General features: G+C 40.5%; 1 long non-coding RNA gene across 1 annotated transcript in view; it reads left to right on the top strand.

The window, feature by feature from the left end:
* Positions 1-26483, top strand: part of LOC309651460 — a 46820-nt gene extending 20337 nt beyond the window's left edge. Inside the window, exon 2 of the long non-coding RNA XR_014258142.1 lies at positions 25723-26483. This is a non-coding gene — a long non-coding RNA (uncharacterized lncRNA). The remainder of the gene's footprint in view (positions 1-25722) is intronic.
* The last annotated feature ends 263 nt before the right edge of the window (positions 26484-26746 follow it).

The following is a 26746-nucleotide window of genomic DNA, read 5'->3' as shown; positions in this document are numbered from 1 at the left end:
AAGCATGGAGAAGAAAAGCTATTGGCCAAATGTTAATCAGGCTCAAGGGACAAATATCTACAAAATCTGACATTGGACTTCAGTCTCCCTCAACCCCCATACGTATGCATGCATACACAACTACACACACACACATATTAGAAACAGGACAAAAAATAAGAAAGGCAACAGGGTTTCCATTGATTCTACACTCATGTACTATTCATTTAATAAATGTGATGACAAAGAGTCTCTCCTTAACCAAACTGCAGTTGGGTTCCTCCAAGCTCTTTTTCAACTAGACATGTCCTGAAGAGCCCTGTTTTAAGCAAGAATCCTGTCAAGTTGGTTTAGCCAGAATCCTCCACCTTCAATCTGCTCTCTCTCATAGCTGACCAAACCCCTCATCCTCCACCATCCCCCAGGTGATGTGTGATCACTTTGGCCTGCCTTCAGCAAGAATACCGTTAAGTCAATTGAGAAAAGAATTACTGGACCCTCTTAGTAATTTTCCATCTACAGACGGCCCTCCTCCCATACACACTCCCCTGCCCTGCCCAATTCTGCTCCTTATCTTTAAATTCCCACTTTTTTTTTTGGATTATATTCAGAGTTGAGCCAATCTCTCTCCCTTACTGTAAAACCCCATTGCTGTGGTCGCTATACCTGTCACAATAGTCCTGAATAAAATCTGACTTACTGTTTTAACAAGAGACAGAATATTTGTTTTTTCTCTAACAATGAACATGGAAAGAAAGAAAGTAGACTTCAACGCAAAGATGGGCAGAGATTGAAAGCAGCTTCTGTAATACAAGTAACTGTGGTGACCAAAAACATTATGTTAAATGAAATAATTAATTAGTCAAATGTAATAATTAATGTAATAAATTAATGTAATATTTGCAAATTGATTTTATGGAAATTCAGAGATAAAAGTTACCATTCTTCCTCTCAGTGTGTGCCAGTCCAATATGCCACTTAACTGTCTACTCTTATAGTGGTTTGATGCCAGTAGTGCTAATGCAGGGAATGGAAGGAGCGTAGCAAGGGGCTGGATTGTTCTATCTGCTTAATAGATAAGGGAACTTGAGCACCTAGGACGGTGCTTTGAGGATCTGTGTCCTTATCTCTAATAAAAAGATGATAATACCTACCTCACTAGATTGCAGGGAGGATCAAATGAGTAAATGTAAGCAAAGGAGCGCTACAAACTTTAAGAGGCCAATACAAATACTAATCCTTGCTGTTTTCTTCTCCCTTCAGAGTGTGGTTGGTCGATGAAGCTTTTCAGAGGAAGGCAAAGTTGACTCTGGGCTTTCAAAACACTGCCCTTTCAAAGATAGTCTATAAATTATGATTTGAACTTAAAGAAAGTAGAATGGATAACTTTCAAAATACCCAGTTTTGGCATATTCTCTCTGTTCTCCTTCTGTCATGTTTCATTGTGGTTTCATGCTATTTCTCAACTGTTAGCCATTTCTTCTCACCTCTTCCTGGTAGGAATTTTCTTCCTGCTTTTCTCTACCTTTCTCTTGATCCAAAACCTCTGAGAGAGGAACTGGCTAGGTAGGAGATCCTCACAGAGACCTCCTAGAACATGGCAATTATGAAACTCTCCACAAGAAAAGGTATAAGCTGATATTTAAGACAAAGTTATGGTCAATCAGGTTGTAGAAATGACTGTCATATAATAGGCGCTTCTTTGACATACCATCTTGTTTGATGGTAACAAAATATCACTTCTAAAAGCAGAGTAGTGTCCTAAAATTAGACACACACACTTAAATGACTGAAGGCAACACATGAGAATCTGATGGGCGAGACAGGGGTGGGGATGCTGGGCCCCGTGTTGACCAGGAGAATACAAACTGGCTACAGGGATCTGCAGCCACTTCCCTCCAGCTAGTCTAATGCGTAACTGAGGCCCTATTACAGCCAAGCGATTGATCTGGATTTTTTGTGAAATTCCCTGATTTTTAAATATTGTCAGTTGATTAATTTTAAAAATGTAAAGGTCCAACAGGCTGGGGAACAGAAAACACATTTACAAGACATCATAGGCCTACCTTTTGACCTAAAGGAGCTAGAACAGAAGGATAGAAATTCATCAGCCCAGATCCAGCCTCACTACTGGATATTAAAATAATTCAGAGTGTTACTTCCTATTGAAGGTATGTGAAGTGCAACCACTTTGGACTTTCAGGGTCACCTTTATTATACTACATAAACATTTATATTGATACATTTATTCAGCAAATATATATTTTGTTTTGGTTGAGAACAACTTATGCTCAGAGACTGAGATTGTCTTTGCCACTCATTTATTTAACACAGGCTCACTGCGGGAATTATAATAATTTCATAAGCCAAGAGCATACAGGATAATGTCTGTTAATAGGCCAATAAAAAAAAATAGCATCACTGGAACCAATAATAGATTAATCATATTATTGTTCCAGGCAAGAGGGAGATGAAGAGAATAAAGTCCAAATTTAGTCGAGATGAACCTTTCTATGAATTTGTCCCCGGGAGAGTCTGCTTAGCCAACCAAGAGCTGGCATCCAGCTGCCAGAGCAAACGTGAAAGTCTCTTGTTGCTTGGAAATGTTGCCCAGGAAAGAAGACTGTATTGGTGGCAAGATGCACGGTTTTCACCACTGCCCACAAAGAGTCACTTTGCCCAGGCAGGAGCTAGTGCCCCAAGGTTTACGGAGAGCTATTTAGATCTGCAAGGAGTAGGTTTCTCCAGACAGAATGCTCTCGAGTTGCTAGTCAAACCCTCTTAGTATTTAAGGCTTAAACTTCCCCCGGCCATAGTCGCTCCTCCATGTGTTTTTATGGCTGAGCCCCCAGCAGTGCTTGTTAATAGCTGGGCTACTGAGTGCTACTGACCACTACAGATGTCGATGACAACATCCTGACACAGCCTCCTCCATGTAAACAATCCACTCTTAGAACAAAGCAGCTTCATTCCTGGATGAAGACAAGTGGATCTGAAACCACAGCAAACTAATACACAACGTATCTATTGGGCCATTGTAGATTTCTGAAAAGAGGACCAGGCCAAGAGAAATGAGACAGCCCTTGGATTTTGGTCCCAAGGAGCATATAATCTAAACAGAAAAGTACTAGTGAAAGCAAATTATGTTACGATAATTGAAATAAGTCCATATAATGCAGTAATTAGTACCGCTGGCCATGGAATCGAATGGACATGGCATCAAATTCTATCTCCTCCTTGTTGTTTGTGCCCTTGGCAAATACTCATCCTCAGTCTCCTTGACCATAGACAAGGTATATATAGTAATGGAGTCTATGTAAAGGGATTTTGTGAGTGTTAGATGAGATAATACATGTAAAGTTCCTTGCAGGGTCCTCCGGCACCAAGTTGATAGCAGATGCACAAGTAATAATAGCAATGGTAATAATAATAATAATAATAATAATAGAAGGGAGAGGACAGCTCAAATGTGTGGAATATTAAATTTAATGAGTCAACCTTGGGAAGACTTGGATAACTCAGTGAGCAAATGTTTTCCAAATGACCATTGCATGCTGTTGCAAAAATCAGAACATGGGTAAAAAGTCCACTTAAAGTAGACTAATGGATTTTAATGTACCAGTAGAATATAGACTAATGGATTTTAGTCTATAAAGACTAATGGATTTTAAGGTACCAGTACAAAAATTCATTGCACAGTGTTTTTCCTCGAGATAACCATCGTATGCAGCAGAAGATCTTTTTTGTGTACTTCCTATTGAAAATAATAAAAAGAGATATACTTAAGGGTCAAAATTAATGCTTTTTACTGTTTCATCTGGGGCATTGTTAAGTGAAACTGAATGCATGATGGTGAGGAATACAGTGAGTATTTGTCCATTGGGGACCACTGCCTTGATTGCCATCAGACACTAACAGTTTTACCACAGTGCTTTTGTACCATCAGTGCAAACTTTAACAAAGTGTAAAAAGCAGGTAAGATCTGAGTCATATTGTAAAAATAGTTTTGACCTCTCAGATGGCCTTGAGAGGATCTTGGGTACTCTAAGAGTCTTCAGACCATCCTCTGAGAACCACTGGACTAGAACATTGGAAGACAAGGGTCAGATGAGAGGCTAGGAGGGATGAAAGGCCATATTGGACAAAGGGAATTATTCCAGTGGAGGGCTGGAAAAGGGGTAAGCAAAGCTCTTTCCACCAGTCTACGTGAAGCAGGGCTTACACAGTTCAGAAACAGCTGCTCGACCTGCTTTGTTCTGCCCTAAAAACAGAAGCATATATAGAAAGCCACTTTCCTTTCAGCTTATTTATTGAATCAGCCTCAATTTCAATTGGTCTACATTTTGCTACCTGAACTTGAAAATCTGGGCGATTGATTAAAGATCAAAATTCACAGAGAAGACACACATGGATCAATTTCTTTTGCCATTCTAACTGAAGAAATGTCACTCTCCTTTTAAAAAAGAAGGGAGGGGTGATTTATTATTTTAAAGCAAACTGCCACTTTAGTTTTATCATTCATATAAATACCATTTTCCTGTATAAATTACACTCCCTACCCTCAAAATCCAAGGAGTTGGGGATACTATTACTAAGTTTTATTTTATATACTTTAGAGAAAATGTTCACAGCTTGGAAAACCTAAGGCATCAGGTTGGAGATTGCGGGTCACCTTAATTTCTAAATGTTTTAACAATTATCCTCATGTATTAAGAGATTTGCATTGTTGACTGTGGGGGACACAATAGAAGACTAGAACAAAAATCCCAGTGACTTGGCTTTTTTGTCCCTAAATTTCAGCCAAAGATCAGAGTAGGCTGTGAGATAGCAACAAAATGAAAGCTAGATCTCAAACGGTCTGGCTTGCCCTCCAAACGTTACCCATTGAATTGATGAGCACCTAGAAGTCTGTAATGCAGAGATCATCCAGCAGGTAAACATATAACAGCCTAGTATCTGAGGATACCTGGGAATCTCTTGCCTTCTTGGGTCATGGCCGTCTCTTACTCTCAGGCCATTCCAATCTGGTCCAACCCTACAGGGACCAGGTGTGGTACCTTCTTGATCCGCCGCCTCTTCCATCACCAAAACTCTGCAACTCAAGCTCGCAGGGCTACCTGATTTCCCCAAGTGGTGAGGCCTGGCCTGATAGCTCTAGGAGACAGTGTGTAACTCAGAGAAACGTACAGTGAAGCTTCTTCTCACCCAGATGAGGCTTTCACAGCTCATGCCTAGGGTCGCTCTCATTTTCTCTGAATTAGACTTTAAGGGATGCTTGGCTGCTTAAAACCATTAGTGAAAATAACTCACAGGAGGACTTTGGAGTTAACAGAGCCGAACGTGCCATTAGAGTCCCATTCAAAATCCTCCTCAATGTGCTTTTTCTCTCCTAACCTGACTTAGCTATTTTACTCTTATATTTAGAGCCAAGTACAAAATAGTCTTTTTTCAGTTTATAAAATTAATGCTTATCTATTTTAGAGATTTTGTAAAATTACAGATGACGAAAAATGAAATTACTCATATTTCTGATAATAAAAATTATTCAACGCTTGGAAACAGAAATATGCATGGCATGTCCTTTCAACACCATGAGGCCAAGGACCCACCCAAGGATTATCTACGACCAAGAAAAATATAATGTGAAACACAAGAGCAAACTGCCTAATTTCAAGTGTCCTAATAGCCATGTTAAAAAAATAAGCAGGGGGATTCCCTGGTGGTGCAGTGGTTGAGAATCTGCCTGCCAATGCAGGGCACACGGGTTCGAGCCCTGGTCTGGGAAGATCCCACATGCCGCGGAGCAACTGGGCCCGTGAGCCACAATTACTGAGCCTGCGCGTCTGGAGCCTGTGCCCCGCAACAAGAGAGGCCGCGACAGTGAGAGGCCCGCGCACCGCGATGAAGAGTGGCCCCCGCTTGCCACAACTAGAGAAAGCCCTCGCACAGAAACGAAGACCCAACACAGACAAAAATAAATAAATAAATAAATTTATTAAAAAAAAAAATAAGCAGGTAGAATTAATTTTTATAATATAATTTATTTAACTCAATATATCAAAATAGTTTCAATTTAATATGCAATTGATGTAATAAATTATTAAAGAAATAATTATTATTAAAGAAATTATTAAAGAAATATTTCATATGATTTTATTGTACTACATCTTTGAAATCTGGTGTGTATTTTATACTCACAGCACATCTTGATTTGGACTAGTTCCAAAGCCGTTTGTGGCTCGTGGTTACCACCTTGGACAGCACAGATCTGGGGAAAGATATGTCGTTCAGCTCACTGTTTACTCTTAATTAAAATTCCCGGTCTTACTGAAGCCACATGTTAACTTATAGATTTTTGTCCAGTAGAGATCTAAATAATTTCTGTCTGGTAGGAAAGATAACATCAATCATCACCATCTTGTGCTGTAGAATATTAACCAGTTTTGTATCTACTCCAGCAATCATATCCTAGCATTCTGTTGTTGTTAAACTGACTAGAAATATCTAGCCTCTTACATATTCTTTGAACTAGTCTTAATATCTCCCCTCATTACTTCATCAACTGAACAAAATGTTGGACATGTGTTCATTTTATACTTTCATGAGTCATGGAGTTTACCTTGTTGAAAATGTGACGTTAGCATTTCCACCACCCAGAGCTATCAACATGTAGCTGTCATTTATTCTCTCTCTACAGAACTATGCAGGTACATTTAACATGCAGAGCTCCATCATCTCAGTTCAATCTACATAAACGTTGAAAACACTGCATTAAGTAAACTCATATATATATATTTATTTTATTTTTATTTTCTCCTCAGTTCTATTGAAATATAAATTGACATACAGCACTGTATACATTTAAGGTGTATGGCGTAATGATCTGACTTTTACACCATGAAATGATGACCACAGTAAGTTTTAGTGAGCATCAACGCGTACAGATACAAAATGGAAAAAAACATCTTTTCCTTGTAATGAGGACTCTTAGGATTTACTCTCTTAGCAAGTTCCCAATATAACATATAACAGTGTTAATTATATTAACCGTGTTGTACATGACTTCCCTGGTACTTATTTATCTTATAACTGGGAGTTTGTGCCTTTTGACCCCCTTCCCCCAGTTCTACTCCCTCTCCCCAACCTCCTGCCTCTGGTGACTGCAAATCATCTCTTTTTTCCAGGAGTTTGTTTGAAGCACAATTGACCTACATCACTACGTTAGCTCCTGGGGCACAGCATGGAGATTTGAGATTTCTATACATGACAAAATTATATGTATATATATTTTTGCTTGTGTGGAATGAAAGATTCCTGATAACCATTACAATTTGGGTACCAAATTGTCCTTCTGAAATGTTTTATCACAAACATTCTTATTACCAGACGACAAAAGTTCTCGACTTCTCGTTGTTTAGAAGACTTTTTAAAAGAATTGATATTATCACTCTCCTTTTTGAAAATTTAGATTTATTTTATCTTATTATAGAGAGTAAAATGTTCAGAACAGTGACGAAAATGTCCACAATAGTAGTAGTAAACAGAGCTTTGTTTGTTTTATGTCTAACTTAGGAACAATACCATTAACATTCTTATCATAAGGTAAGACGCTTGCTATTGTTTTTGCATTTTTTAAAAATCATATTAGGGACATGTCCCTCTACTCCTATTTTACTAGTAAAATATGGAATAAAATTTGAACTCCACCAAATGCATATTTTCCCTTTGTTCTCCTAATATTATAAATTATGTTCTAGGTATTCTAATATTTAATTAACCATATGTTTTTAGATTAAACCTTACTTGACAAAGTATATTATTCTTCTAATATGCTGACATACTGATATACTAATAGACTCTAATATATTGAAGAATTTGATTAGCTATAATTTTTTTTAGTAATTCAGCATCTAGATTCATAAGTAACATTGATCTAAATGTTTCACCTTTAAAACAATTTTATCAGATTTTAATAGCAGAGTCATACTAACTTACCAAAGTGAAATTAAAAGTCTTTAGCCTCTTTTGAATCCTTAGGCACCATTAGGTGGTAACATAATGGTAGGGATTATCTGTTCCTTGAACTTTTGAAATAACTCTCCAGTGAAGCCCACTGGCATCTTTCTTGGAGGTTATTCTTTCATAAACTTCTAAAATTTCTTTCTCAATTTTGGTCTGTTCCAATTTCGTTCCTCTACTTGAGTCATTTAAAGAGCCTTAAATGTAGTTAGATTTCATTAAGCATTCTAATTAGAGTACTGAGACTATATACATATGAAACTATATATAATTATATATGTGAAAATATTATCTGTGTAAGTATATATTTATATCTTCTTTCTTATTTTCTTAATTAAACTAGCCAGAGATTTATCATTTTTATTTGGTAGAGCATCCACTTTTCATTAGAGTTGATCAATTTTTAAATTTTCCCTGGTTTCATCTTTTTCATTCTTTTTCCTTCTGAGGGCAATACGAAGTCACGGAGGACTTTTAAGCAGGGGAGCAGCCTCTAAGGAGGTTTGCGCTTTGAAAGATGCGGCTGCCTGCTGGGCGGGCCAGGAGTTGTGGGGACATGGAATGCAGGCTGAGCTCAGACCCACTGCAACCTCCAGGTCCAGCTTTTGGGCAACAAAGACTCAGGAACTGGACCAGAAGGACAGCTGACTCACTCTAGTGTAAAGCTATTCCCTGATGGGAGGTTGAGGCATGGGGAGCAGCTGTATTAGAGGATTTCCCCTGAATCAGGGCCAGCTCAAGTCCCTGGATACGCACAACACAACTGGCAATTTTCTGACTAAGACGAAGCAGACATAACGACTTGTCGAGAGAGGAGCGTGGCCAAGATTTGGGATTAAGAGGCTTAACCCCTCACTCACAATCGCGGTGTTGGGATATGGCACCAGGACTGTCACAGAAGGTCATACAGTCTGTGCACGCATGAACCCAAGAAGCCTGATTCACCTGAAGGGCATCATTTAAAATTGTGCAGAGCTATGGGCACCCCTGGTCTGGGAATCTAAATAAGACTCCAGGCTCATTAAGCAGCTGAAGATAGAAGAAGAAACCTGTACGTATTAACTGAGATAACTTGGTGAGGGTCTGGGGGAAGTGGCAGATCAAAAGGGTTCAAGGAGTCCTGGGATCCCTCCAGGAACAAGGTCCTACCAGATGGAGACTAATTCCACACTTCAGCCGTAATGAGGATGAGATTGCTATTGTACTCTAAGCTCCAGGATTGGACCAGGAAACAGGTTCACTCAGTAAACCTGGTGAAAGGGGCTTGAACGATTGCATCTGAGAGGGAGGCTGGGAGATATTAGTTCTAAGGCTCATGCTCCCACCTCTGCAAGCCACACCCCTTTTTTCCTTCCTACTTTCTCTGTTTCCCTCCTTCCTTTCTCCACCCCTCCTCTCCCATTCATCTGCCTTTGCCTCCATCTTCCTCTGACTTCTGCTGTGCCAGGCTCTGCGATGGTCTCTTAGTGCTAATGAAGTCATCAAGCTCTGGGTACCACCCGGCGAGAACGAGCAGCGAGCTGATGAGCTCCCTCACTCACAGCCAGGTTGCCCGGAGACTCGTTTCAAGACACGTATCTGCCACAAAACAATGGCCTCTACTGCTGAGAAGAAATGAAAGCGACTGCTAGGTAGAGCAGCCCAGCACATAACCAACCATCTTGTTGAACAAGGGAGGAGGGTGTTTGATGGGGATGGCTGGGACGCCAGGGCGGCTCAGGGCTTCACCCGCATCGCCTGCAATCCCAAAGCAGCGAAAGACCACATTCAGGTGTTGGGGGAAATCCAACAAGGCAGGAAACATCTTGACCAGGACGCACGCTCTCTGCATATCAAAGTAGGGCTGCTAAAAGAAAAATCTGAGAAAGAACAGTATGGAGGACAGGCGAAGAGTTTAAGCAAATCTGTTGCAGTGAGATCAAAACCAAGATGTGAATAGGATGTGACAACCCTTCCCATTAAAACAGGACCCTTGTCAAGTAAAATAACCCTCATGAATTGGCTGCAAAGCCCACAGCAGGGCAGCTGACCTCTTGGTCATTTGGCAGTCACAGAACCTAAAAACCAGCTTCCAATTAAATTTTAAAACAAGGCAAAAAGCACTGTGAGTAACAAACATTATTATTTCTCTGAGGCAAAGGCATGTATTTTTCCCTTCAGTGACCTTGGAACAATGGATTACTCATTTCCCTCTGTAGAGCAGAAACTGTGAGGCTTCGTACTTGGCAGACATGTCTCTGTCCCCTGCAGGCCTCCAGCGAGGGGTGGAAAGTGTAAGGTTCTTGGCCACAGGCACCAAACTGGGGTGGAGGAAAAAAGGGCAGGAAGCTGAGTTTGAATATCAATTTCCCCACAGATTAGCTACGTGACTTTGGTCTAATAAATCACCCTGAGATAATCTTGTTTGTTTAAAGTCATAATAATAATCATACATCTCTCATAAGGCTTATGTGAGGGTTCATTGAAAAAAACTACATGTGAAGGCACTCAGCACAGGGCCTGGGCTATTTCAGGGAGTCAGCAAACATGAATTCCTTTCATCTTCTCTGTTAAAAAAAAATCTCCATATCCCCAGAAACTAACACAGCACTTGGAATAAGTCCACAATACAGGAATGTATAGCTTAGTATATTAGACAACATGATAGTTTCCAATAACAAACCATGATATTCTATAACAAACCGTGGTAGTTTCTGAATGTATTGTAATTATTTAGTTCACTAAGACAACAAAAGCGCACAACTGAAGTTCATTTATTCACTCAAAATTGTATTGTGCATGTCGACTTTGCATTATGTACTGTGACAAAGATAAACATGGTCCTTACCTGTGTCACTCAGGATGCTTTTGATCCCATGTAACAGAACACCCAGCTCAAAGCAACTTAAATAATAAAAAGGATTACTGCCTTGCATAACCAGCAAAGCCAAAGGCAGCCAGCTTCAGGGATGGTTTGATCCATCAACCCTTGAGATCCCCGGGGACTCTTGTTTCTTACCATCTCTGCTCTGCCTTCTGCATCATCTGCCAGATGATAAGGCTGGTTGCTGTCAAGGTTGTAAGGTGGCCACCAAGGTTACTTGCTTTCTCTTCCATATGAAGAAATCCCCATGTTCTGGGAACTCCCAGCCAATCTCTCCTTGTGTCTCATTGGCTTTAATGAAGTCATACTCACCCCTGAATATACAATAGTTGGGTTTGTATTGATTAGTTGAGGCTGGAGCCACATGCCCTACTCTGGAGTCAGGGTCTATGAGTTGAGGGCAAGGACCAGAGACATCCAATAAACCTGGGAAGGGAAGGAAGAGAAGAGGTTTGCTGCTGGCGGTGATAATCACAACAGTCGCATTAGGGTCCCCATAGAGCTTCTGGTCAGGCTTGGCAACTTTGCAAAGTACACAATTTAAGAAATAAAAAATAAAATCTTGTGCTGCTTTCCTGGGGAGAAATGTGTCTCAAGAATGAATAATGTCATTTCACATTTAATTATGGAGTCATTTAATAAATTGAATAGCTAATATATTCAATAAATGGTGCCAGGCACAGTGAGGTACACAGAAAAATGTGCAATTAGAGCCACTGTCATTAAGAAGTCAGCGGTACAATAGACAAAATATTTTATTCACTTATGAGATGACAAATAGAAAAATGAGGCCGTGTGGTGAGTGTCCAGTGAATTGAGCAGACATTTATTTTTGTAGGAGTGTGGGTTTCAAACTTAGATGTGTGTAAGAATCACCTGGGGTGCTGGTTAAAAATGGAGAATTTTTAACCCAGTAATTCTGATTTAGTCATTTGAGATGGGGCTCAGGAAACTGACTTTTTTTTTTTCTATATGAAACACTTCAATGATGCAGTGCCAAAGAGCCTACTGTGGTCAGACAGAGCTCCATGAAGGAAGCAACGGAAGTCACAGAATAGTGTTGTGCAGGCGAATGTCAAGAGTTCTCAGGATTCTATGAGGAGGACGTAGGTCTTGGTTTCTTTATTATTCCTTGTTGGGGGCCCATCACTTAGAACAGTGCCTCCTCCAGGTTAGATACTTACAGTGGTGTGGAATGCAATGGAATGAGTGAGTTTATGGAGAGTATTTTTCAGGTTGGGATGGAGTGGAGATATAGCAGAAGTAGGGAGATGAGTGCATTGCATGAAACGATATGGTATCGGTCTAGAGAGTATAAAAAGAAAGGAAGAAATTGCTACCCAAAAGCTCTTCTACAAATGCTGTAGTTGCTCAGTAGATAATTTATACGCCATAGAAAAGATGGTAGAATGTTTTCATTTATTTAAAGAAAGTGTGAATGGTGAGAAAAAGAAACCCAGAATCCCCCATTAGAATGTTACCATATTTCACTCTGTGTTGGTGGACAGAAGAGTGAGACTGGAAGACAGGACACTTGGGTTCCAGCATCAGCTTTGCTTCTCAGCAAAGGAAGACAGGACACTTGGGTTCCAGCATCAGCTTTGCTTCTCAGCTGTGTCACCTCTGGGAAATCCCTTCCCTTCTTCGGAGCTATTTCCTCATTGGTAAAATGTAGGGATTGAAGCAGGTAATCTTCTGTGTTCTTTGTCGCTATCACTGTGTGCACTTCGATAACTGTATTATAAATTTAATTTACTGTTTATACTGTTAAAATAACTCTGGTGAAAACCAAAATGCATATTGTATTCAGTGTAGGAGTAATGGTGTGCTTTCTAATTATCTGCCCAAGCAATGTAACCGTAGTTAAATTTATGATGAGAACAGCACATCCAATTGGGCTGATCAGGTTGTAGCAAATTAAAACTTACAGCTGCCCTTTGTATTAATTTAAAGGCAACCCTCTGCCACCAGCAACAGAAGTCTTATCAGCATATGAATGAGGTGCATTAACACACAAAAGTTGTATCACATACTGTCAAGGTCCTGTGCTATGCATCTAACCTTGTAAACACTGAACTTGTATCTAAGGAGAAATTCATGTTTGTCTCTGGCAACGGCCCAGCTTCTCCTCTACCTGTAATTGAATTCAAAGGCATAGAGTAAAAGGTCAGGAATACTTTCCTTCTTTTTCATGAGGGCTGCAGGCACCTGTTGCTGGCATAGGTGCATTATATCCCAGTCAAGGCCAACTGAAATTTAAATATCTAGACCAACCGGTTGATCATTTAAAGGTCATAGTTTCCTTACAGAAAGATTGTTCTCTTTTCAAAATAAAAAGAAAGTTAAAGGATTTTATTAGAGGCAAATTCCTAAGTGTATTTTAAGTATGATTTAATATCTAGAAACTTTATACCCAAATTTTCAGAGAGATGGTTATCACCTAAATAACCATAAAAGCTAACTTTTTGAGTCCCTACAAGCTGGCAGGTCCTGTGCTAATAGTGTTACTAAAATTCTTCCTAATATTTCTAATGAACCTGCAGGATAGGTACCATCTCTTATGTACAGCTGAAGCTCAAGGACTTTGTCACTTGTCCAAGGTCAAACATAAGTGAGGATTCAAATCTGCATCCAATTGACTCCAAGATACCTAATCATACCACTAAAAGCTGGTGCTTTAAAAAAAAAAAAATCCACACCATCCCCTGAATCATTCCTAATTGTAAATGAGAGAAGTAGTTCTCACTGCTTCCAAGTCTAGGGTATATTTTCTTTGCTTTCACTATGAATAGCTATAGCTAGTGATGCATGTTTTTGGACTGGAACTAAAGGTGTGATAGCCTGGAAATTTTCAAGACAAAGAGTTCTAGTATTTTCAAGGACATTTTTTATAATTGAACTTTTTGTGTCTTGAATGTTTTTATGATGCTGAATAAAACGTTTAAGATTTACTAATTCAATGTAATACCTTTAAATTATTTTAATAACTACGCAGTAAAGTCATTCTATATAAAACTCTCCATTGCAGACTCTGCATTGGAACTAGACTGTTCTTTTTCTAAGTGACCTGGATTAAATAACTGGTTTGATAATTTAGCTGTAGACCTACATACACGTAAAAGAAAAAGAAATATGAATTGTGCCAACATTAAATACCTTCTCCACAATCCTCAAATCCAGAGTTCTGAGAAGTTAACTTTTTAAAAATAAATTTGTGTTACATTCCTTAGGTTAAAAAAAAAAGTAACTAATGAAAATATTCATGTCTTTTACAGAAAAAATTTTTAATGGACTTGAGGATGAGTGGTGTCCCCAGATCCTTGGCAGTTATGAGCTGTACCATACATGCATGTGTGGACACACATTGTGTCCTTCTAAAATCTACATGTGACAGGGATGACCTGTAACAATAAAGATATTACAGAAATGATGGTTTGTGCCTTCCAAAACTAGGTCATAAGAAACATTTTTGCTCTGCATTCCTCTTTCTTGGATTACTCACTCAGTGGAAAGCCAGTTGCCTTGTCATGAGACACACAAGCCACCTTATGCAGAGGTCCAAGTGGCGAGGAACTGAGGCCTCCTGCTGGCCGCCATGTGAGTGCGCCATCTTGGAAGCAGATCCTCCAACCCCAGTCGAGCCATCAGATGATTGTAGACCCAGCCTACATCTTGGCTGCAATCTCATGAAAGGCCTGGAGCCAAAAACCACCTAGTGGAGCTGCTTCCAATTTTTTGACCTACAAAAATTGTATAAGATAAACATTTATTGTTATTTAAGCCATTAAGTTTTAGATAGCTAATAAATACATCAGTTTTTTCAAGTTGCGGCAAATTCCTTGATTCCAAGATTAAAAAGCAGAAATGTGGGTGAATACATTAATTGGTTTATTTAAGGAATAAAATACTTAGAATATGCTGTTTAGGAAGGAATTTTCAAATTTTGCATAACACAGAATAACTGCTGTTGGACTAGCCAGGAAGAGAATGGGATTCATTTGCTCTTATTACCTCCTTGTTGACACACAGGACTTCTTTATATACCATGAGCTCTTAACTTCACTGACTTATTTTGCTGCAGATTACTCATTTTCTGCAAATGAGAGATAAAATTAGGCAAAATTAGATTAGGCAGTCCAAATCAGGAAACACACCATAATTGAAAGGTAGAAAATCTGCTTTTTTTCTTTTAATTTAAGAAAACCGTCACAGTTCAGATGAAGTCAAACCAGTATAACTCCCTTCCACTGTTCTGAATAGCTATAGAAATACCATTTTTAGAAAAGAAACCAAAAAGGTAAAGAAGAATACACCTTCTTGAATTACACAAATAATCAGTCTAATTTTCTATGCTAGTAGGAAGTTCGGTTTTAATATAATACTGATAGCTTTTTCTAGTTTACAATAAACAGGCAAAAAATGTGAAGGTAAAAATATATGGTAGATTCTTTAAACAAGAAAATTCAAACTTCATTGTAGCCCAATGTGATATAAAAGTGGCATCTAAATATCTTGTTTAAAAGGACCAAACCATATTTGGTCATTCCCTGAGCAAGTCAAACTAATCACAAGTTGATCTCAAATACTTTTGGAACAAGGGAGAATATTTGCATTTATGTAATAGTACATAATTTTATATATTTTTATATAAAATATATTTTAAATTTTTATTAGTTAGCCAGTGTTAAGAAACAAATTGCCCTAAAACTTAGCAACTTACAAAAACAAACATTTATACTCCTACAGTTTTTGTGGGTCAGAAATGAAGGAGCAGATTAACTGGGTGAGGGTCTCTTGTGAACCTGTGGTCAAGATGTCAGCTGGGACTACAGTCATGTGACTTGACTTCAAGATGATTTACTCCATGGCTGGAGGCAGGGGGCCTCAGTTCCTTGATCAAGCGTCTCTATGGAACTGCTCGAGTGCCCTCGCAACACTAGCTGGATTTTGAACAGCAAGCAATCTGAGAGAGAGAGCCAGCAGGAACTGTAGGGTCTTTTATTATGACCTCTTCTCAGAAGTCACACATGTGATGGTGAGCAAGGAAGAACTGAGTGTGTTGAACAGAGCAGAGGCTTCTCTCAACAGCTCATTTTCTGATGACAGTGATATTCCCAGGACTGGGGGTACTTGGCTAAATACCAGCCTGAGCAAGGGATAGGATACAAAGTTGTCCCCTCCTTTCCTCAAAAACTTCTCCCTTATCATCAAATCTTAATGCTTGATGTGCTGCACTTGGATACGCATTTCTTTTGACTACGGAAAATTATCTTTAGAACGAGTGAACAACTTAGTGTAGATACATATACTTAGGTACGTTTTGTTCAGTAGTTAGTTGGCAGGAAAGGTATGAAGCAAGCATACTTGATGAGGAAAACTCAACAGAGGAGACAATGAAGGACTCTGGGGCAGGTTAGAACAGGTATTAGGGGAATTTGACCAGTTAGGATGAAAATCCAGTGCCTGAAGAGGGTAGTAAAAACGAAGGTGGAACAGAGAGTGCTAAAGTGATTTCCAGGCTCTGAAGGTGCTTTGATGATAAAGAAGAAGTGAGAGGAGCCCCAAAGGGGGAGGTGAGAGGAGCTCTGAGAAGGCTAGAAGGCTATCTCCTGAAAGTACGCTGTCACTCTGGTCCTGAGGGTCAGCTGAATGATCATCTTACCCTTTTTCATATCAATTAAACTGAAAGTATTGTCAAGTCTGGATGGCAGATTCCTCATTATAATGGTGACAGGACACACTTTCTGTTGGGGCCATTTCTATATGGTTAAAACCATGCATTATCTTACTACTGAACTATAATTGATAGAGTTTTTTCTTATGCTTATACATCACTGGGTGTCTTCCCTTTTCCCTAGTTTTCTTACCTCTGCCCTTCGTTTTTTTCACCTTAAGATTCTATTTTTTGTAAACCATGTCAGTCAGAGCCCTGTTTACAGACTTAACAGTCAATGAGTATGTTTGTTACAGTGATGATGGGAGAAAAAGATGAAGGGTGGAAGCCAAAGGAAATGTAGGTTACCTAAGGAGGCACATGTGTATGTAAGTTACGTACATTACCAAAAATCAGTGCTCTTTTAAGGAACCTTTTTTCCTAAATCTCTAAGTCTGAATTTAGACTGTAGTGTCCTGCAAAATCTTAATTGTTTTTGAGACATTTTGTTCAACCCCTCACCCTCCCACCTGTGCCCAAATTTGGACCCAGGATAGGAGGAGACATGGTGGCAGGCTAAGCAGAGGGAAAGCCAGCAAAGATGCTGGAGGATGGAGCACAGCAGCCAGACTCTGGGTCGTTTAGCCCGAAGCCTGTCTTTTATTAATGATAACCATCGGCTATTACTGAGTCTTAGGAAAAATGTGTTAAATGCTAAAAACATTTAAGGGAGGGGTGCATTTCCATGCTTAGAATGAAAAACGAAGGGATTGGCGCTGCCCTTCTTCTGAGACCACTGTAGATATACCAGCGTTTTCAAAGGAGTGTGATGGTCTCAGAGGCACAGATGTACATGACAACAGCCATGGGTTAACTCTCCTACCCGGTCTCTGCAAGTCTTCAGAGGAAGGAAATCTTAAAAGAAAAAAGGTCAGTCTTTGCACGGAGGGGCTCTGCATCCAGCAGCTCTCTGTGCTCTGCATGCACCCTTTGGGTCACTGTCCAAAAATGTCCCTGTGACGTAGATTTCCCAAAAAGTCTGGATGAACCAAACATTTCTGAAACGCAAGACCAATCCGTGACCAGCCAACGAGATAAAGGGATTGTGGCCAATACACATAAATCTAAAGAGCTGTCAGGAAACTCTCAATCAATTTTTAAGCCTGGAGGTTGCATCTTCTCTGCTGGTTAAAAAGTTAATTTATATATGCCCCTTTCATTTCATTATTCATGCAACACAAATTAAATGGCTTAGCTGTTTCAATACAGATTAATTACATTAGGCACAAAGCACATTTCCAGTTCAGGCCGTGGTTTCTACTTCATTTAATTCATTATCCCATGTGCAATCCAGTGGCGTCCTGAAGATAACAGCTAATTTCAATCACATATATCTTTGTCAGCACTCTCTTCTCTTTCTTTCAGGTTTCTGTAAGAAGATTGCTAGCTAGAATAAAAGGAAAAGTACGTACTTGGACCAAAGGAATTTTATTCTAAAGGGCTTTTTCTTTTTTTTTTTATCTTATTGTTTGTGTTTGCCTTTTGTTTCAGTGTCCTCTGATTGAGGTGACATAGAAAGGCATCACCTGGCCTCCTGGAGAAAGATGCTACTTCTCCTCCTATGATGAGGGATATACCTGGCAGAGGAACTTGGGGGGCAGGGGTCTGGTTAGGGCTCCAAGTGTGTGTATGGAGGCCACTGCTTATGACTCCAGAATGAGAGGAAGAAGTTTCAGCCCCAGGCAGATCTGTTTACCTTGGCACACTCCTTGCAGGGTATGTGTCATTCAGCAAAAAAAAAGTTGGATGCAGGCGTCTGTATGTGTATTTTCCACAGGGTTTTTTCAAATGATAGCTCTTTGAAGATTAACTACTAAAAATGCTGAAACGTCTTTCTCTGCAGCTGTGAGCACAGGTTTATAGCACAGAGGAAGAGCCTGAAATCTAGAGTTGGAATACTTACATACACCCAAATTTATTATGAAAATGAAGTTAAAATGCCAGACACAGGGAACATTCTTACTGAAGAGTATCTTGGAAGTTGTTCTCCAGATTGAAGTCGCACTGAAATAAATAAATAAATTAATTAATTAATAAATTAAAAACCTGTTCTGTGATCTAAGTCTTGAGATCTTTGTCAAGGATGGAGGAATACAGGGTATAGCATCCAACATTCTGCAGCCCGAGAAGACGGCCAGAGTAAGGAAGCCAAGATAAGGGAAACTTCATTTATACTCAGCTTTGTGAAGGGAAAAAAAATTAAGGATTATTTACATTTTATCTCAAAAAAAAAAAGTTTCTGAGCCTTGTGGTTTAATCTAAAATGTCCTTCATGAACTTTCGTTTCTTCAGCTCAATTCCAGTATATTAAGATAAGTAGATTCGGAAATGACAGTGCAAAGTGGATAACATTTGGGGAATTACAATGAATTTTCTGGAATTTTTTTTTTTTTTTTTTTTTTGCTATGGGCGAGCTAACTTTTCTCACTGATTAACTGCTTTCCCACTTGCTCCTAAATTTTATACTATATATTTCAAAGAAAGGCTGTAAGAAAAACCCTTCCCCATGCTGCTTTGTTTGCAAATCCAGACTCTTGGATGATTTAGATGTCTGATCTTCGGGGCTCCGGTTCCTTTTTGAAACTCCTGCCAAAACATCACACGAGAAAGGGAAAGATAGTAAGAAACCATCTAAAGGCAATCAAACGACCATTAATCCCCTACTCTTTCCACACACAATAAACATTAGCTGCAGCTCCATTAAACTCTACGGTTCACAGATGTTCACAGTAATGACAGCCCCACGATAGCATCCTTCTCATTAAGGTGTTTTGGCACTGTGCACACGCCAACGTCACCCACCAGGGAACTGGGAACGGAGGAAAACACAGGGAACCAGCTAGGCCTGGTATAGGAAGCAGAAGACAGTTGTCTGTTCTCTCCAGAAAAGAGGCATCGGCAGGATTTATCATCATGGTTTTTTGGGTTTTGTTTTTTGTGGTTTTTTTTGCCAGCACCTCACCCCCTGGCCTCCCTTTGAGTCATTAACAGTGAAAATACACTGTTTTTCAGTGAAAATACACTGGAGAACTCGACAGAAGCAGAGACCAGAAATGTGTCCCTAGAGCCTGGAACCATCTGGAAGAAACCCAAGTTTTCCCTTTGCCTGGGTGCTACCAGAACGGAAGGCAGCTCGGCTTACACATAGAATGTGTTCTTTGCCTGGCTCCTTCAGAGGCCCCAGACGCTTCCAACTACGCTTCCTTTGGGGAAATTAGTTGCATAACAGGGATAAGGAAGGTACCAGAGACGAATTTTAAATAGTTCACTAGATAGGAAGTGTCAGCAGAAGTGGAATCCTTTTCCTTGAAAAGCCAGGGGCTAATCAGCTCTGCGAAGAGGGTGCTTCCATCGCAAAGACTGGGTCCTCCACTCGCCCACCAACCAGACCTGAGCTGCCGGTACCCAGCCTCGGGCGCCCCGGCTTCCCCAGCTCGGGTGCCCCAGTCGTGGGCACAGTCATGGCATCACCTACGTAACACACAGCAAGGCTCTCTGCTCTCTGCATGTGGCCGTAGTTACAATCTCAGAATACATTGTTTTCATTGGCCAGACCTTTATGCTTATAAATGTCTCTGTCTCTGAAGCCTTTCGCAAGGATTACACAAGCATCTTTACTTTTAGAGAAGTAACAAAGGCATTACAAGTCTAGGGACCTCAGCTCTAAAGATCCCAAGACTTCCTGGCTGGGCCAGATCCTCGTTGAGAATATGTATTTCTTGGAATAAAATATCATAGCTGCAAAGGGACACATTCGGAGCAGGAACCTTGAATCCAATGTTCTCCATCCACCTGAGACCTGGTCTCTGGTGAGGTCAGTCAGCACGGGTTCTTCTGTGATGGACAGGTCAGGCTCACCGGCAGGAGTGGTCAGCCTTGGAGGGCTCCAGCTGCCTAACATTTTATCAGAGACTATTAAGTGCAGGGGCATGGAAACCTTCCAGATGCTGTACGGCCACATCTGAACTGGAAGGCCAGTATTGGAGCAACATCTAGGAAGGAAAAAATACTAGTACTGAATTAGCTTGTTTTAATTAGGGATTAACTTTGTCTTCGGTAAAGAAAATCAATCCAACTATTAAAAAAAGAAAAAAAAAAGAAGACTCTAAGGCATTTTAATGGTAGGAAAATTCTAAATGTGGTTCATTCAACATTTTTTTGTTTGTCTGTTTGGCTGCACTCAGGGGATCTTAGTTCCCCCACCAGGGATTGAACCCGGGCCACTGCAGTGAAAGCATTGGAGTCCTAACCATTGGACCACCAGGGAATTCCCCATTCAACAGTTTTGCTAAACCTTTATTGAGGTAGTGTTATCGTTTTAATAATTATCCCAACTGCCTTGCAAATACAGGGAACTGGAACAGCTAATGAGCATCACATATACATATATAATTATATATACATGGAATTTGAACAGTTATAGGCATCGCATATACAATATGTGTGATGCCTATAACTGTTCAAATATTTATATAGTACTTATATATATAACATATATATGACATATACATAGATATATATATCATATATATCACATATATATGACATATACATAGATATATATATCATATATATAATGTGTAGCATTTCCCACCAAGATTGGTATTAGGTAAAGCTCGTCTTTAACTCACCTCTAACCTCCATACCCCAGTTATCTGCACCCCCATCCCCAGGACAAACACACACAATCACACACACGTAAGGTTAGAATTAGAGTTAGGATTTGCCTCTTTTTGCCTTCTGGTCTTTTCTCCTTTTCTCTTCTTCACATCAAACAAGTCTCTGCGTTGGCCTCGCACGGGAGTTCCTTAGTTTCCATGATCATTATGACAACACCATGCGTTCCGCATACTCTATTCTTTACCTGTTACCTGGCTGTGTGTGGTAAGGACAACGTGCTGCCTGGATGGGTAGAAGGAAACCCCGAGAGGAGAACTTGCAGGTCCAGAGTGTGGGTGGCCTGAGGAGAGGGCTGCTTCAGGGCCGTATCCACGTGGCCTTGGGACTCAGGGAGTCTTTCAGGGGTTTCTGAGAGGTCCAAAAGGTTCATGGGTAAAACAAACATTTAAATGGCAAGACAGACCCCTGAATGTAATGTAACAGCGCAGGAAATAAGTATAAGTAATTATTTCAGGTGTACACACCCAGGGGCCATTTACTTTTGAGAAACTACCATGTGGAAAGTTTTGGGTGTAGGATCAAAGAAGCATCTTCACAATTATCTGAAGAGATTCCTAATATACTCCTCCCTTTTCTTGCTCTATGTCTGGGTGAGGCTGGATTTTCTTCATATTCTTCAACCAAAACGTCACAGCAGATTGAATGCAGAGCAGATTGGAGCATCCAGCTGTCTTAGCCCAGATATTAAAGACACTGGCAAAATGGAAAACAATGCCATTTTCTACTATTTTTTTTAATACAGTGACTTTTGTAAAAGATATGTTATTTATGTAATGCTGTTTAGGTAATAAATCCATGTAATTCAATGAACTAGTAAAATATATTTTAAAATTTTAATTTCTAATATAGTAAATAATGATCCAGCTTATATAAAAAACCATTTGAGGGATTCTTTTTTTTTTTTATAAGTTTATTTATTTATTTTTGGCTGTGTTGGGTCTTCATTGCTGTGCGTGGGCTTTCTCTAGCTGCAGCGACCGGGGGTTACTCTTCGTTGCGGTGTGTGGGCTTCTCATTGTGGTGGCTTCTCTTGTTGTGGAGCACGGGCTCTAGGCATGTGGGCTTCAGTAGTTGTGGCTCGTGGCCTCTAGGCACGTGGGCTTCAGTAGTTGTGGTGTGTGGGCTCAGTAGTTGTGACTCACAGGCTCTAGAGAACAGGCTTCAGTGGTTGTGGCTCACGGGCTCTAGAGTGCAGGCTCAGTAGTTGTGGCGCACAGGCTTAGTTGCTTCGCGGCATGTGGGATCTTCCCGGACCAGGGCTCGAACTTGTGTCCCCTGCATTGGCAGGCGGATTCTTAACTGCTGCACCACCAGGGAAGTCTGGGGAGTCTTAATACTTTTAAAGAGTGTCAAGGGCTCCCAAAACTAGAATTTAAGACCCACAGTTGGAGGCTATCTCTTCCATTACATCTGGGCACCCAAAGCCTTGGGCCTGAGACAGTTGCTCTTATTTACTCTCCCAAGGGCTATTGTTTTCCCAAGGGCTTGCCTATTATGACTTTCGAGCTCTGCCCTATTGACAGGGCCTGCTGCAGTTAACTATGTATTGGAGATCTTCAATCTAGTCTCTACAGCTTCCTAAAATGGCATGAAAAGAACCTGTACAATTGTGTGGTTGCGTGACCTCGAAGGAGAGTTTAGCTAGCTTTCCTCGGTGTCCAAGGGCCTCGTGACCCTTCAAGGTCAGCAGCCTGCCTCTGCCTCTTGGGCCCCAGGTGCCCTCAGGGGCTTTGCTGTGAACTGTTGGTCATCTAGTTTCTGTCACAATTCACCTGACGTATGGTTACGCTGGTGTGGAGGAGGAGACAAGAAGGAGAATATGAAAGTTTACAAGTACTAGGAATGTGAATTTCCACAAGAATAAAGATTGAAATGGCATATGCAAAAACAAAAAAAAAATAGCTTTGACAAGTCTGGAGAATGAGGCCTTCCTCATCCTCAAAACTGATTTGAAAACATTTTTATGTTGTTTTACTACTAGAAAGTGATGAGATGAATGCTGGGCGTAACATTTTGATTCTCCTTCTGAGCCTTCTGGAAGCTTAGAATATTTAATGCTCTCAGGCGGTAACTCTGTTAGCCTACATATGGCTGTTTTTCTCCTCCCCATCTAAGTTTCCATTATTTTACGGTCATTGCAGTTCTTACAGGTTCATTGTAAGCCATGCTGGATTTCTTTTTAAAAAACAAACTTTTCAGACAAAGCTGATGAATGAATCCTTCTTAGTGTATTGATTCCCATGAAGATGGCAAGTACCTTGCCCCTGAGAGCCTGTGACTGCTTTGCATTGTCACAGCCTGCCGGCTCACAGGTACATCCTCGGAAGAGTGTCCAGCTAGAAGAGAGAGATTGGGAGGAAGATGAACGGGAGGATCTAGCATGAACCTGTTTGTTTAACTGTCTTCCCACATGAACCATGTTTTCTTAGGAACACTGGAATGATGATAATTCCCAAGGTCCTTGGAACTCTTGGAAATGCCTTAAAAATGCACATGTGCCTCTCATCTGGCATGAAGACCACTTACCCAGGGCAGCACCGGGTCTGGACAGAGCCCATCCGATTCAGTTTGGTTTGGGAATCCTAAAACTCACTTTGTAGCTCCAGCTTTGGACCTGGTATGTGTCCCCTGGTGAGGACCATTTATTTTCAGGCAAGAACCTGGGAAAGGGCTTCGGAGAGGATCCCGGTCCCACAATGGTGGCTCATCCCTGGCCAAGCTTAAAGCACCGGAAGTTCTAGTTGCTTTTCTCCACACAGTTCTTTCTGCTTTGGAAAAGGAAACGATACAGTTATAAATATTTACATTTGAAACCAAAACATTTTGACAACAATTGCAGCTGCTAAATGATTTATGAAACGTGTGAAATTGAATAGAGAAAGGCAGAAGACAAACACGTTGTTGCTAAGAAGGAAGATCTCCCTGACTTTGATTTAGGAGACGGCGGAGGTTTCCTAGAGCGTAATTATACAGTAATACTTCTTAAGGGAGTTTGGTTTAAAAATACGATACACTTAATTGCCACTTGGTCATTAGCATTGCTGTCATTAACTTTCAGCTGACAAATTACCTACTTAGGAGAGATATGTTTCAATGTAAACTGTTAGAGTGGATGGCATACTCTATGCATTTGGGTCAAAAGCCAGATCCAAGGATAAAAACGCAACTCTGGAACTTACGGAAGGGAATACCTCAGTATGGCTTAAGTTTTCCAGACTACATGGGTAATTCTCAAATAATTAAATGGCTAATCAACAATAAAGCACCTCTTTTTGTACATTTTAATATTTTTGGTCAAAGTGGACAGATAACTGGGTAGCCTCTGTTCCACACCGAGGCTCCATCCCGTGGAGTTAAATGACTGGCCTTGTAAACTGAGAATTACAAATCTAAACCCGCCTGGAGATTCTGCTTCTCACTGGGGAACAAGCCTGTCAGAAGAGAAATGGCATGCATGCTACAGAGTCAGAAGACTTGAGTTTGAATCTCTTCTTTGACTCTGATGGACTGAGTGACCTGGGGCAAGTTAATGAATTTCTCTGACTCTGTTTCCTCACACACAAAATAGAAAAAAAGAATATTTGCCCTATGGTAATACTGTATGGATTTAATGAGATAATTCAAGTAAAGAACCCGGCAGCCTAATAGAAGCTGGACGAAGAGTAACTCTAATTGCTGTAGGGGTTCTGAAAGAGAGCTTTCAAATGATTGACCTCAACTCACATTTATTTAGAGTCCATCAGGGACAGGGAGTTACATAAGCGAAGTGGGGACTCTAGTTAGTGAGACAGATATTTGTCCACACACCCCTTCCTGCTAAAGATTGAGCATCCATCTCTGGGGCCACAGACACATGTGTAGGTCTACGAATCCAGGTGGAAGGAAATCTAGCTGTGGAGTGGGGATGGATAGATAAGAAACTGCCCCCAAAAGAGAAGGGAAGGACAAAGTTGGGGGTGGAAGAAACCCACATGCCTTGGTCAGCAGCAGGTACCCAGGGAGGCAAGGAGAGGAGAGAACCTGGACCCCAGCAGTGCCCCAACAGCTGGACCAGGAGGAGCAGGGATGCTTAAAGGGAGTTGTGGTGGAACCTAGCAGAGGGCCACGTAAGCCATAGGACCTGGTGTGCCCTGCATTCCCGCAGGTATGGAACTGCCGTGTATGTGTGTGTGTGTGATGTGTGTGTGTGTGTGAATTAGGGTAGAGCAAGGTACAGAGAGGAAAAGGCAGCAAGTGTAGTGTAGGTAATGCTCCAATATGACAGCAATCAAAAGACGATAGTGAAGGTAAAAAAACAAACAAAAAAGTTACAGAGAGTGAGCAGATAAGGGGCCCGACTTGCCTTCTGTGAGCTAAGAGCACCTCGGCCCCACCCCATCCTATGTCAGGACCCGAGAAGCCGAAAGCGAGCCCTTGCCATCGGAGAGAGTATGAGCCCAGAATTACTAACCACCCTCTTCTTCCTCAGGTGGGTGGCCCAGAAGATGCTTTGGATGAACAGATGCTGAGTCCCAATGCAAGACGGTCTGTGAAAACAGTCACATGGGCTGTCGACTGATTCAAGATGAAGGGGAAATCACTTTGGGCTGCTGAGGTCCAAGAGAAGCTTCATTTCAAACTGAGTCCTAAAGATGGATGTCGAGATTTAATAAAAAAAAAAAAAACATTAAAAATGGAAATTAGCGTGAGCAAAACATGAGGGCTGAAACCAGCTTGCCATATTCAGAAGTCAGCAACAGTCCTATTAGAGTCAGGCATATAGACTGGAAAGGTAGATGTCCAGACATGGATAGGCACTTGATCCAAAGCCAGAGAAATATGCAAATATTGATTTTAACTGGCCATCAAACTCTGTTATATAGTACAAGGAAAAGCATTAAATATATCATTTTTCCCCTCATGGTTACTCATTGTTGACAATAATATTTTCAAAATCACAGATACTGATTGTAAAAAAAAAAGCAAGAAAAGAATAGTTGTTAAAATCTATTTCTGTAAAGACCACTATTGCTGGTTCCTCCCCAAATGCCTGGCCATGAGCAAAGAAAGATACTGTTAACATTTAGTAGCTGCTGTAGTCACCTTGGCATAATAGAGGAAAAACAGCCTTTAATGGCAGTTTAATTAGATTTACCACGGGGAAGAGGTCACATAGAAGACGCGATGCTTTTATATTTACAAACCTGGATAATGAGATGAATAAATAAAAAATGCACACAAAAGAAAACATGGTGAAGACCATGGCAGCTCTTTCTCTTTCTTTTCCCCTCACAGTTTAAATTCATAGGGTGTGGTTTTCCTGTAATGCAAGTGTCTAAGTGGCTTTAATGTTTATGGGAGTTGGCTGCATATGGAGAGGAGGGTTATATGCCATGTTTTACATTTTATGAGCAGCAGGATATCTCCAAGAAAGATTTTTAATTGATTCTACTTTTTGTGAAAGAAGAAAAGAAGGAAGTTTTTATCTCTACTATGGAAAAATATAGAGGTTC

This window comes from Balaenoptera physalus (genome assembly GCF_965194825.1).
Source record: "Balaenoptera physalus genome assembly, chromosome: 21".
NCBI lineage: Eukaryota > Metazoa > Chordata > Mammalia > Artiodactyla > Balaenopteridae > Balaenoptera > Balaenoptera physalus.
This window is presented reverse-complemented; position numbering and strand designations above follow the sequence as displayed.